The sequence below is a fragment of the Parasteatoda tepidariorum genome, chromosome 9 (genome assembly GCF_982258835.1).
Source record: "Parasteatoda tepidariorum strain Cologne lab strain chromosome 9, Ptep-v5.0, whole genome shotgun sequence".
NCBI lineage: Eukaryota > Metazoa > Arthropoda > Arachnida > Araneae > Theridiidae > Parasteatoda > Parasteatoda tepidariorum.
In genome coordinates this window covers 5,076,037-5,091,408 of record NC_141763.1, presented here as the reverse complement: position 1 = coordinate 5,091,408, position 15,372 = coordinate 5,076,037, and positions in this window count along the sequence as shown.

Here is a 15,372-nt window from a genome sequence, read left to right as displayed (position 1 = left end):
ACTTGACCCCAGTACCTCAAATCACCGCTTAAGTCATCTAAGTAACACTCCAATTGAGTACTGGATCCCATATCCTCTAAATCCCTGCTTAAGTCCTCGGAGTAACATTGTTTTGCTTGAAACTTGACCCTAGTACCTCAAATCACCGCTTAAATCATCTAAGTAACAATCCAATTGAGTACAGGAACCCCTCTCCTCTAAATCCCTGCTTAAGTACTCGGAGTAACTTTATTTTGCTTAAAAACTTGACCCTAGTACCTCCAATCACCGCTTAAATTCACGGAGTAACACACTGAAACTTGATCCCAGTACCTCCAATTATCTAATTATAGCTTGGAATCGCTGATTTTACATTAAAACTTGATCCCAATACATCAAATCGCGTATAGAAGTCGTGGGAAGACTGATTTTTAATTCAAATTTGACCCCAGTACCTCCAAACACCGCTAAAATCATCGCAGCAAATCTGTTTTTCTCAATAACTTGATCCCAGTACCTCCGATCCTCAAACTTCTACTTGAATCTTCGGAATTAGGCTTCAATTGGGTACTAGAACCAATATCTTCCAAAAGGATCTTAAATCCGCGGAGTTACTGATTTTAGCTCATATCTTGAACCCTGTTCCTCCGATCACCGCTTAAATCATCGGAGTAACTCTTCAATGGAGCACTGCACCTTCTCCTCTGAATCACTGCTTAAATCCTCGGAGTAACTTTGCTTTGCTTAAAACTTGACCCCAGTACCTCAGGTAACTGCTTAAGTCCTCGGAGTGACATTGTTTTGCTTGAAACTTGACCCCAGTACCTCAAATCACCGCTTAAATCATCTAAGTAACACTCCAATTGAGTACTGGAACCCATCTCCTCTAAATCCCTGCTTAAGTCCTCGGAGTAACATTGTTTTGCTTGAAACTTGACCCCAGTACCTCAAATCACCGCTTAAATCATCTAATTAACACCTTAATTGAGTACTGGAACCCATGTCCTCTAAATCCCTGCTTAAGTCCTCGGAGTAACATTGTTTTGCTTGAAACTTGACCCCAGTGCCTCAAATCACCGCTTAAATCATCTAAGTAACACTCCAATTGAGTACTGGAACCCATCTCCTCTAAATCCCTGCTTAAGTCCTCGGAGTAACATTGTTTTGCTAGAAACATGACCCCAGTACCTCAAATCTCCGCTTAAATCATCTAAGTAACACTCCAATTGAGTACTGGAACCCATCTCCTCTAAATCCCTGCTTAAGTCCTCGGAGTAACATTGTTTTGCTTGAAACTTGACCCCAGTACCTCAAATCACCGCTTAAGTCATCTAAGTAACACTCCAATTGAGTACTGGATCCCATATCCTCTAAATCCCTGCTTAAGTCCTCGGAGTAACATTGTTTTGCTTGAAACTTGACCCTAGTACCTCAAATCACCGCTTAAATCATCTAAGTAACAATCCAATTGAGTACAGGAACCCCTCTCCTCTAAATCCCTGCTTAAGTACTCGGAGTAACTTTATTTTGCTTAAAAACTTGACCCTAGTACCTCCAATCACCGCTTAAATTCACGGAGTAACACACTGAAACTTGATCCCAGTACCTCCAATTATCTAATTATAGCTTGGAATCGCTGATTTTACATTAAAACTTGATCCCAATACATCAAATCGCGTATAGAAGTCGTGGGAAGACTGATTTTTAATTCAAATTTGACCCCAGTACCTCCAAACACCGCTAAAATCATCGCAGCAAATCTGTTTTTCTCAATAACTTGATCCCAGTACCTCCGATCCTCAAACTTCTACTTGAATCTTCGGAATTAGGCTTCAATTGGGTACTAGAACCAATATCTTCCAAAAGGATCTTAAATCCGCGGAGTTACTGATTTTAGCTCATATCTTGAACCCTGTTCCTCCGATCACCGCTTAAATCATCGGAGTAACTCTTCAATGGAGCACTGCACCTTCTCCTCTGAATCACTGCTTAAATCCTCGGAGTAACTTTGCTTTGCTTAAAACTTGACCCCAGTACCTCAGGTAACTGCTTAAGTCCTCGGAGTGACATTGTTTTGCTTGAAACTTGACCCCAGTACCTCAAATCACCGCTTAAATCATCTAAGTAACACTCCAATTGAGTACTGGAACCCATCTCCTCTAAATCCCTGCTTAAGTCCTCGGAGTAACATTGTTTTGCTTGAAACTTGACCCCAGTACCTCAAATCACCGCTTAAATCATCTAATTAACACCTTAATTGAGTACTGGAACCCATGTCCTCTAAATCCCTGCTTAAGTCCTCGGAGTAACATTGTTTTGCTTGAAACTTGACCCCAGTGCCTCAAATCACCGCTTAAATCATCTAAGTAACACTCCAATTGAGTACTGGAACCCATCTCCTCTAAATCCCTGCTTAAGTCCTCGGAGTAACATTGTTTTGCTAGAAACATGACCCCAGTACCTCAAATCTCCGCTTAAATCATCTAAGTAACACTCCAATTGAGTACTGGAACCCATCTCCTCTAAATCCCTGCTTAAGTCCTCGGAGTAACATTGTTTTGCTTGAAACTTGACCCCAGTACCTCAAATCACCGCTTAAGTCATCTAAGTAACACTCCAATTGAGTACTGGAACCCATCTCCTCTAAATCCCTGCTTAAGTCCTCGGAGTAACATTGTTTTGCTTGAAACTTGACCCTAGTACCTCAAATCACCGCTTAAATCCACGGAGTAACACACTGAAACTTGATCTCAGTACCTCCAATTATCTAATTATAGCTGGGAATCGCTGATTTTTCCTTAAAACTTTATCCCAATACATCAAATCGCGTCTAGAAGTCGTGGGAAGACTTATTTTTCATTCAAATTTGACCCCAGTACCTCCAAACACCGCTAAAATTATCGCAGCAAATCTGTTTTTCTCAATAACTTGATCCCAGTACCTCCGATCCTCAAAATTCTACTTGAATCTTCGGAATTAGGCTTCAATTGGGTACTAGAACCAATATCTTCCAAAAGGATCTTAAGTCCGCGGAGTTACTGATTTTAGCTCATATCTTGAACCCTGTTCCTCCGATCACCGCTTAAATCATCGGAGTAACTCTTTAATGGAGCACTGCACCTTCTCCTCTGAATCACTGCTTAAATCCTCGGAGTAACTTTGCTTTGCTTAAAACTTGACCCCAGTACCTCAGGTAACTGCTTAAGTCCTCGGAGTGACATTGTTTTGCTTGAAACTTGACCCCAGTACCTCAAATCACCGCTTAAATCATCTAAGTAACACTCCAATTGAGTACTGGAACCCATCTCCTCTAAATCCCTGCTTAAGTCCTCGGAGTAACATTGTTTTGCTTGAAACTTGACCCCAGTACCTCAAATCACCGCTAAAATCATCTAAGTAACACCTTAATTGAGTACTGGAACCCATGTCCTCTAAATCCCTGCTTAAGTCCTTGGAGTAACATTGTTTTGCTTGAAACTTGACAACAGTGCCTCAAATCACCGCTTAAATCATCTAAGTAACACTCCAATTGAGTACTGGAACCCATCTCCTCTATATCCCTGCTTAAGTCCTCGGAGTAACATTGTTTTGCTTGAAACTTGACCCCAGTACCTCAAATCACCGCTTAAATCATCTAAGTAACACTCCAATTGAGTACTGGAACCCATCTCCTCTAAATCCCTGCTTAAGTCCTCGGAGTAACATTGTTTTGCTTGAAACTTGACCCCAGTACCTCAAATCACCGCTTAAATTATCTAAGTAACACTCCAATTGAGTACTGGAACCCATCTCCTCTAAATCCCTGCTTAAGTCCTCGGAATAACATTGTTTTGCTTGAAACTTGACCCCAGTACTTCAAATCACCGCTTAAATCATCTAAGTAACACTCCAATTGAGTACAGGAACCCCTCTCCTCTAAAACCCTGCTTAAGTTCTCGGAGTAACTTTATTTTGCTTAAAAACTTGACCCCAGTACCTCAAATCACCGCTTAAATCATCTACGTAACACTCCAATTGAGTACTGGAACCCATCTCCTCTAAATCCCTGCTTAAGTCCCCAGAGTAACTTTGTTTTGCTTGAAACTTGACCCCAGTACCTCAAATCACCGCTTAAATCATCTAAGTAACACTCGAATTGAGTACTGGAACCCATCTCCTCTAAATCCCTGCTTAAGTCATCGGAGTAACATTGTTTTTCTTGAAACTTGACCCCAGTACCTCAAATCACCGCTTAAATCATCTAAGTAACACTCCAATTGAGTACAGGAACCCCTCTCCTTTAAATCCCTGCTTAAATCCTCGGAGTAACTTTATTTTGCTTAAAAACTTGACCCTAGTACCTTCAATCACCGCTTAAATCCACGGAGTAACACACTGAAACTTGATCCCAGTACCTCCAATTATCTAATTATAGCTGGGAATCGCTGATTTTTAATTAAAACTTTATCCCAATACATCAAATCGCGTCTAGAAGTCGTGGGAAGACTGATTTTTCATTCAAATTTGACCCCAGTACCTCCAAACACCGCTAAAATCATCGCAGCAAATCTGTTTTTCTCAATAACTTTATCCCAGTACCTCCGATCCTCAAAATTCTACTTGAATCATCGGAATTAGGCTTCAATTGGGTACTAGAACCAATATCTTCCAGAAGGATCTTAAAACCGCGGAGTTACTGATTTTAGCTCATATCTTGAGCCCTGTTCCTCCGATCACCGCTTAAATCATCGGAGTAACTCTTCAATGGAGCACTGCACCTTCTCCTCTGAATCACTGCTTAAATCCTCGGAGTAACTTTGCTTTGCTTAAAACTTGACCCCAGTATCTCAGGTAACTGCTTAAGTCCTCGGAGTGACGTTGTTTTGCTTGAAACTTGACCCCAGTACCTCAAATCACCGCTTAAATCATCTAAGTAACACTCCAATTGAGTACTGGAACCCATCTCCTCTAAATCCCTGCTTAAGTCCTCGGAGTAACATTGTTTTGCTTGAAACTTGACCCCAGTACCTCAAATCACCGCTTAAATCAAAGTAACACCTTAATTGAGTACTGGAACCCATGTCCTCTAAATCCCTGCTTAAGTCCTCGGAGTAACATTGTTTTGCTTGAAACTTGACCCCAGTGCCTCAAATCACCGCTTAAATCATCTAAGTAACACTCCAATTGAGTACTGGAACCCATCTCCTCGAAATCCCTGTTTAGGTCCTCGGAGTAACATTGTTTTGCTTGAAACTTGTCCCCAGTACCTCAAATAACCGCTTAAATCATCTAAGTAACACTCCAATTGAGTACTGGAACCCATCTCCTCTATATCCTTGCTTAAGTCCTCGGAGTAACATTGTTTTGCTTGAAACTTGACCCCGGTACCTCAAATCACCGCTTAAATCATCTAAGTAACACTCCAATTGAGTACTGGAACCCATCTCCTCTAAATCCCTGCTTAAGTCCTCGGAGTAACTTTGTTTTGCTTGAAACTTGACCCCAGTACCTCAAATCACCGCTTAAATCATCTAAGTAACACTACAATTGAGTACTGGAACCCATCTCCTCTAAATCCCTGCTTAAGTCCTCGGAGTAACATTGTTTTGCTTGAAACTTGACCCCAGTACCTCAAATCACCGCTTAAATCATCTAAGTAACACTCCAATTGAGTACTGGAACCCATCTCCTCTAAATCCCTGCTTAAGTCCTCGGAGTAACATTGTTTTGCTTGAAACTTGACCCCAGTACCTCAAATCACCGCTGAAATCATCTAAGTAACACTCCAATTGAGTACAGGAACCCATCTCCTCTAAATCCCTGCTTAAGTCCTCGGAGTAACATTGTTTTGCTTGAAACTTGACCCCAGTACCTCAAATCACCGCTTAAATCATCTAAGTAACACTCCAATTGAGTACTGGAACCCATCTCCTCTAAATCCCTGCTTAAGTCCTCGGAGTAACATTGTTTTGCTTGAAACTTGACCCCAGTACCTCAAATCACCGCTTAAATCATCTAAGTAACACTCCAATTGAGTACTGGAACCCATCTCCTCTAAATCCCTGCTTAAGTCCTCGGAGTAACATTGTTTTGCTTGAAACTTGACCCCAGTACCTCAAATCACCGCTTAAATCATCTAAGTAACACTCCAATTGAGTACAGGAACCCCTCTCCTCTAAAACCCTGCTTAAGTTCTCGGAGTAACTTTAATTTGCTTAAAAACTTGACCCCAGTACCTCAAATCACAGCTTAAATCATCTACGTAACACTCCAATTGAGTACTGGAGCCCATCTCCTCCAAATCCCTGCTTAAGTCCTCGGAGTAACATTGTTTTGCTTGAAACTTGACGCCAGTATCTCAAATCACCACTTAAATCATCTAAGTAACACTCCAATTGAGTACTGGAACCAATCTCCTCTAAATCCCTGTTTAAGTCCTCGGAGCACCATTGTTTTGCTTGAAACTTGACCCCAGTACCTCAAATCACCGCTTAAATCATCTAAGTAACACTCCAATTGAGTACAGGAACCCCTCTCCTCTAAAACCCTGCTTAAGTTCTCGGAGTAACTTTAATTTGCTTAAAAACTTGACCCCAGTACCTCAAATCACAGCTTAAATCATCTACGTAACACTCCAATTGAGTACTGGAGCCCATCTCCTCCAAATCCCTGCTTAAGTCCTCGGAGTAACATTGTTTTGCTTGAAACTTGACGCCAGTATCTCAAATCACCACTTAAATCATCTAAGTAACACTCCAATTGAGTACTGGAACCAATCTCCTCTAAATCCCTGTTTAAGTCCTCGGAGCACCATTGTTTTGCTTGAAACTTGACCCCAGTACCTCAAATCACCGCTTAAATCATCTAAGTAACACTCCAATTGAGTACAGGAACCCCTCTCCTCTAAAACCCTGCTTAAGTTCTCGGAGTAACTTTATTTTGCTTAAAAACTTGACCCCAGTACCTCAAATCACCGCTTAAATCTTCTACGTAACACTCCAATTGAGTACTGGAACCCATCTCCTCTAAATCCCTGCTTAAGTCCTCGGAGTAACATTGTTTTGCTTGAAACTTGACCCCAGTACCTCAAATCACCGCTTAAATCATCTAAGTAACACTCCAATTGAGTACTGGAACCCATCTCCTCTAAATCCCTGCTTAAGTCCTCGGAGTAACTTTATTTGCTTGAAACTTGACCCCAGTACCTCAAATCACCGCTTAAATCATCTAAGTAACACTCCAATTGAGTACTGGAACCCATCTCCTCTAAATCCCTGCTTAAGTCCTCGGGGTAACATTGTTTTGCTTGAAACTTGACCCCAGTACCTCAAATCACCGCCTTAATCATCTAAGTAACACTCCAATTGAGTACTGGAACCCATCTCCTCTAAATCCCTGCTTAAGTCCTCGGAGTAACATTGTTTTGCTTGAAACTTGACCCCAGTACCTCAAATCACCGCTAAAATCATCTAAGTAACACTCCAATTGAGTACAGGAACCCATCTCCTCTAAATCCCTGCTTAAGTCCTCGGAGTAACATTGTTTTGCTTGAAACTTGACCCCAGTACCTCAAATCACCGTTTAAATCATCTAAGTAACACTCCAATTGAGTACAGGAACCCATCTCCTCTAAATCCCTGCTTAAGTCGTCGGAGTAACATTGTTTTGCTTGAAACTTGACCCCAGTACCTCAAATCACCGCTTAAATCCACGGAGTAACACACTGAAACTTCATCCCAGTACCTCCAATTATCTAATTATAGCTTTGAAACGCTGATTTTTCATTAAAACTTGATCCCAATACATCAAATCGCGTCTAGAAGTCGTGGGAAGACTGATTTTTCATTCAAATTTGACCCCAGTACCTCCAAACACCGCTAAAATCATCGCAGCAAATCTCTGTTTTTCTCAATAACTTGATCCCAGTACCTCCGATCCTCAAAGTTCTTCTTGAATCTTCAGAATTAGGCCTCAATTGGGTACTAGAACCAATATCTTCCAAAAAGATCTTAAATCCGCGGAGTTACTGATTTTAGCTCATATCTTGAACCCTGTTCCTCCGATCACCGCTTAAATCATCGTAGTAACTCTTCAATGGAGCACTGCACCTTCTCCTCTGAATCACTGCTTAAATCCTCGGAGTAACTTTGCTTTGCTTAAAACTTGACCCCAGTACCTCAAGTCACTGCTTAAGTCCTCGGAGTAACATTGTTTTGCTTGAAACTTGATCCCAGTACCTCAAATCACCGCTTAAATCATCTACGTAACACTCCAATTGAGTACTGGAACCTATCTCCTCTAAATCCCTGCTTAAGTCCCCGGAGTAACATTGTTTTGCTTGAAACTTGACCCCAGTAACTCAAATCACCGCTTAAATCATCTAAGTAACACTCCAATTGAGTACTGGAACCCATCTCCTCTAAATCCCTGCTTAAGTCCGCGGAGTAACATTGTTTTGCTTGAAACTTGACCCTAGTACCTCAAATCACCGCTTAAATTATCTAAGTAACACTCCAATTGAGTACAGGAATCCCTCTCCTCTAAATCCCGGCTTAAGTACTCGGAGTAACTATATTTTGCTTAAAAACTTGACCCTAGTACCTCCAATCACCGCTTAAATCATCTAAGTAACACTCCAATTGAGTACTGGAACCCATCTCCTCTAAATCCCTGCTTAAGTCCTCGGAGTAACATTGTTTCGCTTGAAACTTGACCCCAGTACCTCAAATCACCGCTTAAATCATCTAAGTAACACTCCAATTGAGTACTGGAACCCATCTCCTCTAAATCCCTGCTTAAGTCCTCGGAGTAACATTGTTTTGCTTGAAACTTGACCCCAGTACCTCAAATCACCGCTTAAATCATCTAAGTAACACTCCAATTGAGTACTGGAACCCATCTCCTCTAAATCCCTGCTTAAGTCCTCGGAGTAACATTGTTTTGCTTGAAACTTGACCCCAGTACCTCAAATCACCGCTAAAATCATCTAAGTAACACTCCAATTGAGTACAGGAACCCCTCTCCTTTAAAACCCTGCTTAAGTCCTCGGAGTAACTTTATTTTGCTTAAAAACTGGACCCCAGTACCTCAAATCACCGCTTAAATCATCTAAGTAACACTCCAATTGAGTACTGGAACCCATCTCCTCTAAATCCCTGCTTAAGTCCTCGGAGTAACATTGTTTTGCTTGAAACTTGACCCCAGTTCCTCAAATCACCGCTTAAATCATCTAAGTAACACTCCAATTGAGTACTGGAACCCATCTCCTCTAAATCCCTGCTTAAGTCCTTGGAGTAACATTGTTTTGCTTGAAACTTGACCCCAGTACCTCAAATCACCGCTTAAATCATCTAAGTAACACTCCAATTGAGTACTGGAACCCATCTCCTCTAAATCCCTGCTTAAGTCCTCGGAGTAACATTGTTTTGCTTGAAACTTGACCCCAGTACCTCAAATCACCGCTTAAATCATCTAAGTAACACTCCAATTGAGTACAGGAACCCCTCTCCTCTAAATCCCTGCTTAAGTACTCGGAGTAACTTTATTTTGCTTAAAAACTTGACCCTAGTACCTCCAATCACCGCTTAAATCCACGGAGTAACACACTGAAACTTGATCCCAGTACCTCCAATTATCTAATTATAGCTTGGAATCGCTGATTTATCATTAAAACTTGATTCCAATACATCAAATCGCGTCTAGAAGTCGTGGGAAGACAGATTTTTCATTCAAATTTGACCCCAGTACCTCCAAACACCGCTAAAATCATCGCAGCAAATCTGTTTTTCTCAATAACTTGATCCCAGTACCTCCGATCCTCAAAATTCTACTTGAATCTTCGGAATTAGTCTTCAATTGGGTACTAGAACCAATATCTTCCAAAAGGATCTTAAATCAGCGGAGTTACTGATTTTAGCTCATATCTTGAACCCTGTTCCTCCGATCACCGCTTAAATCATCGGAGTAACTCTTCAATGGAGCACTGCACCTTCTCCTCTGAATCACTGCTTAAATCCTCGGAGTAACTTTGCTTTGCTTAAAACTTGACCCCAGTACCTCAAGTCACTGCTTAAGTCCTCGGAGTGACATTGTTTTGCTTGAAACTTGTCCCCAGTACCTCAAATCACCGCTTAAATCATCTAAGTAACACTCCAATTGAGTACTGGAACCCATCTCCTCTAAATCCCTGCTTAAGTCCACGGAGTAACATTGTTTTGCTTGAAACTTGACCCCAGTACCTCAAATCACCGCTTAAATCATCTAAGTAACACCTTAATTGAGTACTGGAACCCATCTCCTCTAAATCCCTTCTTAAGTCCTCGGAGTAACATTGCTTTGCTTGAAACTTGACCCCAGTACCTCAAATCATCGCTTAAGGTATCCGACTACCTTAAAAAAGAGGATTTTCACAAAAAATCACTTTTTTATTTTATTACTTTATAATAATGCCCAATTTTTCTAGTTTTCAAAACTGTTTTGTTTTTGAATGCACGTCAAGCAGAACTTTAGTTATAGCTATTTTAGTAACAGATGACAGCTGTCCAACTTACCGGAAATTACAAAAATGAAGCCGGTAGTAGGTAATAGTTTCGGTTCCATTTCTATTTGTGTCTTTATTTTTCTTAGATATTTAATTTTTAAAAGCTCTTAAACTCACGGCTAATAATCTGAATTATATTTTAATTAGATTTTACGTTTCGTGGTTACTGTTTGTGGGTAACATGAAAAGTTAGCATATTTTCTGATGGTTTGTTTACATTTGAAACGTACTTTCTATATCTTGATTTTGATTTGTTTTGAAGAAATTTATTGATTTCTTTAAAAAAATTTTCTTATTTATTTTGATAAATTTCTTGAAATGGGTAAAGGACGTACTTCTCGATCTAAGAAACGTAAATATTACGGTAATCAACATGCCACCAAAAGCGATGATTTGAGTAAAGTTGATTATACCATTTATTCAAAATTGTGTAAAGCAGATGAATCTATTACTTCAAGCTCTTCAAAATTATCGATTTCTATGGATGTCAATAAAGAACTGATGCCTTTGGATAAAAACAATCTGTGTGGCAATCGAATAATTGATATTGAGATCCTGATGATGATATTAGCTTCATTATGTTGTCCGGTTTGCTATGATAACAAATTGCACTTAGAAGAAAATTAAGATTTGAGCTATTATAAATATTATAAAAAATATTTTTTACTTCTAATTATTAATAAAAACTATATTTAGACATATATATTAAAGTGTGAAAATACAGTAAGATGGTTGTTTAATAAAAAATTGTTCCTGTGTTAAATGCTTTATAAGTAGTAGACTTTTGATGTTATTCACTAAATACTTTAAAATATCGCTAAATAATACGTTAAAATATCGCTACGTTAAATAAAACTAAGAAAATGTGTGAAGGAATGTGCCCCATATAAAATATAATAACTTCCTACTGACAAACATTCATAGTTTTTAGAAAAAATGTAATTATAAACTTTAACTGTGTTTTTCTCAAAATGAAAATTTTGCTGTTTTTTGTCTACGGAAAACAAGATAACTCAACTAATTATTATAAATTTGTCTTCAAACTTTCAGAGATTGTTTCTTGTATTGGTCGTTATATAACAGACCTCCAGAATTCAGATAACTGTATTATTTTTTGTTTTATGAGATATTTTGCAGTAGATAATGTGAAGAAAATGTGAAAAAAATGGAAAAATATGGTTAACACTCCATAAATTTTTTTAATTCCATGATATCATTTAAGTTGAGGTTCATAACACCTCAGAGGGTTATACGAAACGGCTCAAAAAGTTTGATAGCTGTATGTACAATAGTTTTTTGTGTAGAGTGTTTTCCGTTAATGAGTTATTTTCATTAAAATTATCTAAAAAATACTCTTTAAGCAAAAAATTTCCAGTATATTAAAATTTCCTCTATTAAATATGTTTATTTAAATTAATATACAATGTAAATTGCAATAATGTTGTGAAGAATACTTATTTTTCAAAAATTTTGTCCCGAAGGTAGTCGGATACCTTAAATCATCTAAGAAACACTCCAATTGAGTACTGGAGCCCATCTCCTCTAAATACCTGCTTAAGTCCTCGGAGTAACATTGTTTTGCTTGAAACTTGACCCCAGTACCTCAAATCACCGCTTAAATCATCTAAGTAACACTCCAATTGAGTACTGGAACCCATCTCCTCTAAATCCCTGCTTAAGTCCTCGGAGTAACATTGTTTTGCCTGAAACTTGACCCCAGAACCTCAAATCACCGCTTAAATCATCTAAGTAACACTCCAATTGAGTACTGGAACCCATCTCCTCTAAATCACTGCTTAAGTCCTCGGAGTAACATTGTTTCGCTTGAAACCTGACCCCAGTACCTCAAATCACCGCTTAAATCATCTAAGTAACACTCCAATTGAGTACTGGAGCCCATCTCCTCTAAATCCCTGCTTAAGTCCTCGGAGTAACATTGTTTTGCTTGAAACTTGACCCCAGTACCTCAAATCACCGCTTAAATCATCTAAGTAACACTCCAATTGAGTACAGGAACCCCTCTCCTCTAAATCCCTGCTTAAGTACTCGGAGTAACTTTATTTTGCTTAAAAACTTGACCCTAGTACCTCCAATCACCGCTTAAATTCACGGAGTAACACACTGAAACTTGATCCCAGTACCTCCAATTATCTAATTATAGCTAGGAATCGCTGATTTTTCATTAAAACTTGATCCCAATACATCAAATCGCGTCTAGAAGTCGTGGGAAGACTGATTTTTCATTCAAATTTGACCCCAGTACCTCCAAACACCGCTAAAATCATCGCAGCAAATCTGTTTTTCTCAATAACTTGATCCCAGTACCTCCGATCCTCAAAATTCAACTTGAATCTTCGGAAGTAGGCTTCAATTGGGTACTAGAACCAATATCTTCCAAAAGGATCTTAAATCCGCGGAGTTACTGATTTTAGCTCATATCTTGAATCCTGTTCCTCCGATCACCGCTTAAATCATCGGAGTAACTCTTCAATGGAGAACTGCACCTTCTGCTCTGAATCACTGCTTAAATCCTCGGAGTAACTTTGCTTTGCTTAAAACTTGACCCCAGTACCTCAAGTCACTGCTTAAGTCCTCGGAGTAACATTGTTTTGCTTGAAACTTGACCCCAGTACCTCAAATCACCACCTAAATCATCTAAGTAACACTCCAATTGAGTACTGGAACCCATCTCCTCTAAATCCCTGCTTAAGTCCTCGGAGTAACATTGTTTTGCTTGAAACTTGACCCCAGTACCTCAAATCACCGCTTAAATCATCTAAGTAACACTCCAATTGAGTACTGGAACCCATCTCCTCTAAATCCCTGCTTAAGTCCTCGGAGTAACATGGTTTTGCTAGAAACATGACTCCAGTACCTCAAATCACCGCTTAAATCATCTAAGTAACACTCCAATTGAGTACTGGAACCCATCTCCTCTAAATCCCTGCTTAAGTCCTCGGAGTAACATTGTTTTGCTTGAAACTTGACCCCAGTACCTCAAATCACCGCTTAAGTCATCTAAGTAACACTCCAATTGAGTACAGGAACCCCTCTCCTCTAAATCCCTGCTTAAGTACTCGGAGTAACTTTATTTTGCTTAAAAACTTGACCCTAGTACCTCCAATCACCGCTTAAATTCACGGAGTAACACACTGAAACTTGATCCCTGTACCTCCAATTATCTAATTATAGCTTGGAATCGCTGATTTTTCATTAAAACTTGATCCCAATACATCAAATCGCGTATAGAAGTCGTGGAAGACTGATTTTCAATTCAAATTTGACCCCAGTACCTCCAAACACCGCTAAAATCATCGCAGCAAATCTGTTTTTCTCAATAACTTGATCCCAGTACCTCCGATCCTCAAAATTCTACTTGAATCTTCGGAATTAGGCTTCAATTGGGTACTAGAACCAATATCTTCCAAAAGGATCTTAAATCCGCGGAGTTACTGATTTTAGCTCATATCTTGAACCCTGTTCCTCCGATCACCGCTTAAATCATCGGAGTAACTCTTCAATGGAGCACTGCACCTTCTCCTCTGAATCACTGCTTAAATCCTCGGAGTAACTTTGCTTTGCTTAAAACTTGACCCCAGTACCTCAGGTACCTGCTTAAGTCCTCGGAGTGACATTGTTTTGCTTGAAACTTGACCCCAGTACCTCAAATCACCGCTTAAATCATCTAAGTAACACTCCAATTGAGTACTGGAACCCATCTCCTCTAAATCCCTGCTTAAGTCCTCGGAGTAACATTGTTTTGCTTGAAACTTGACCCCAGTACCTCAAATCACCGCTTAAATCATCTAAGTAACACCTTAATTGAGTACTGGAACCCATGTCCTCTAAATCCCTGCTTAAGTCCTCGGAGTAACATTGTTTTGCTTGAAACTTGACCCCAGTGCCTCAAATCACCGCTTAAATCATCTAAGTAACACTCCAATTGAGTACTGGAACCCATCTCCTCTAATTCCCTTCTTAAGTCCTCGGAGTAACATTGTTTTGCTTGAAACTTGACCCCAGTACCTCAAATCACCGCTTAAGTCATCTAAGTAACACTCCAATTGAGTACTGGAACCCATCTCCTCTAAATCCCTGCTTAAGTCCTCGGAGTAACATTGTTTTGCTTGAAACTTGACCCTAGTACCTCAAATCACCGCTTAAATCATCTAAGTAACAATCCAATTGAGTACAGGAACCCCTCTCCTCTAAATCCCTGCTTAAGTACTCGGAGTAACTTTACTTTGCTTAAAAACTTGACCCTAGTACCTCCAATCACCGCTTAAATTCACGGAGTAACACACTGAAACTTGATCCCAGTACCTCCAATTATCTAATTATAGCTTGGAATCGCTGATTTTTCATTAAAACTTGATCCCAATACATCAAATCGCGTATAGAAGTCGTGGGAAGACTGATTTTTAATTCAAATTTGACCCCAGTACCTCCAAACACCGCTAAAATCATCGCAGCAAATCTGTTTTTCTCAATAACTTGATCCCAGTACCTCCGATCCTCAAAATTCTACTTGAATCTTCGGAATTAGGCTTCAATTGGGTACTAGAACCAATATCTTCCAAAAGGATCTTAAATCCGCGGAGTTACTGATTTTAGCTCATATCTTGAACCCTGTTCCTCCGATCACCGCTTAAATCATCGGAGTAACTCTTCAATGGAGCACTGCACCTTCTCCTCTGAATCACTGCTTAAATCCTCGGAGTAACTTTGCATTGCTTAAAACTTGACCCCAGTACCTCAGGTAACTGCTTAAGTCCTCGGAGTGACATTGTTTTGATTGAAACTTGACCCCAGTACCTCAAATCACTGCTTAAATCATCTAAGTAACACTCCAATTGAGTACTGGAACCCATCTC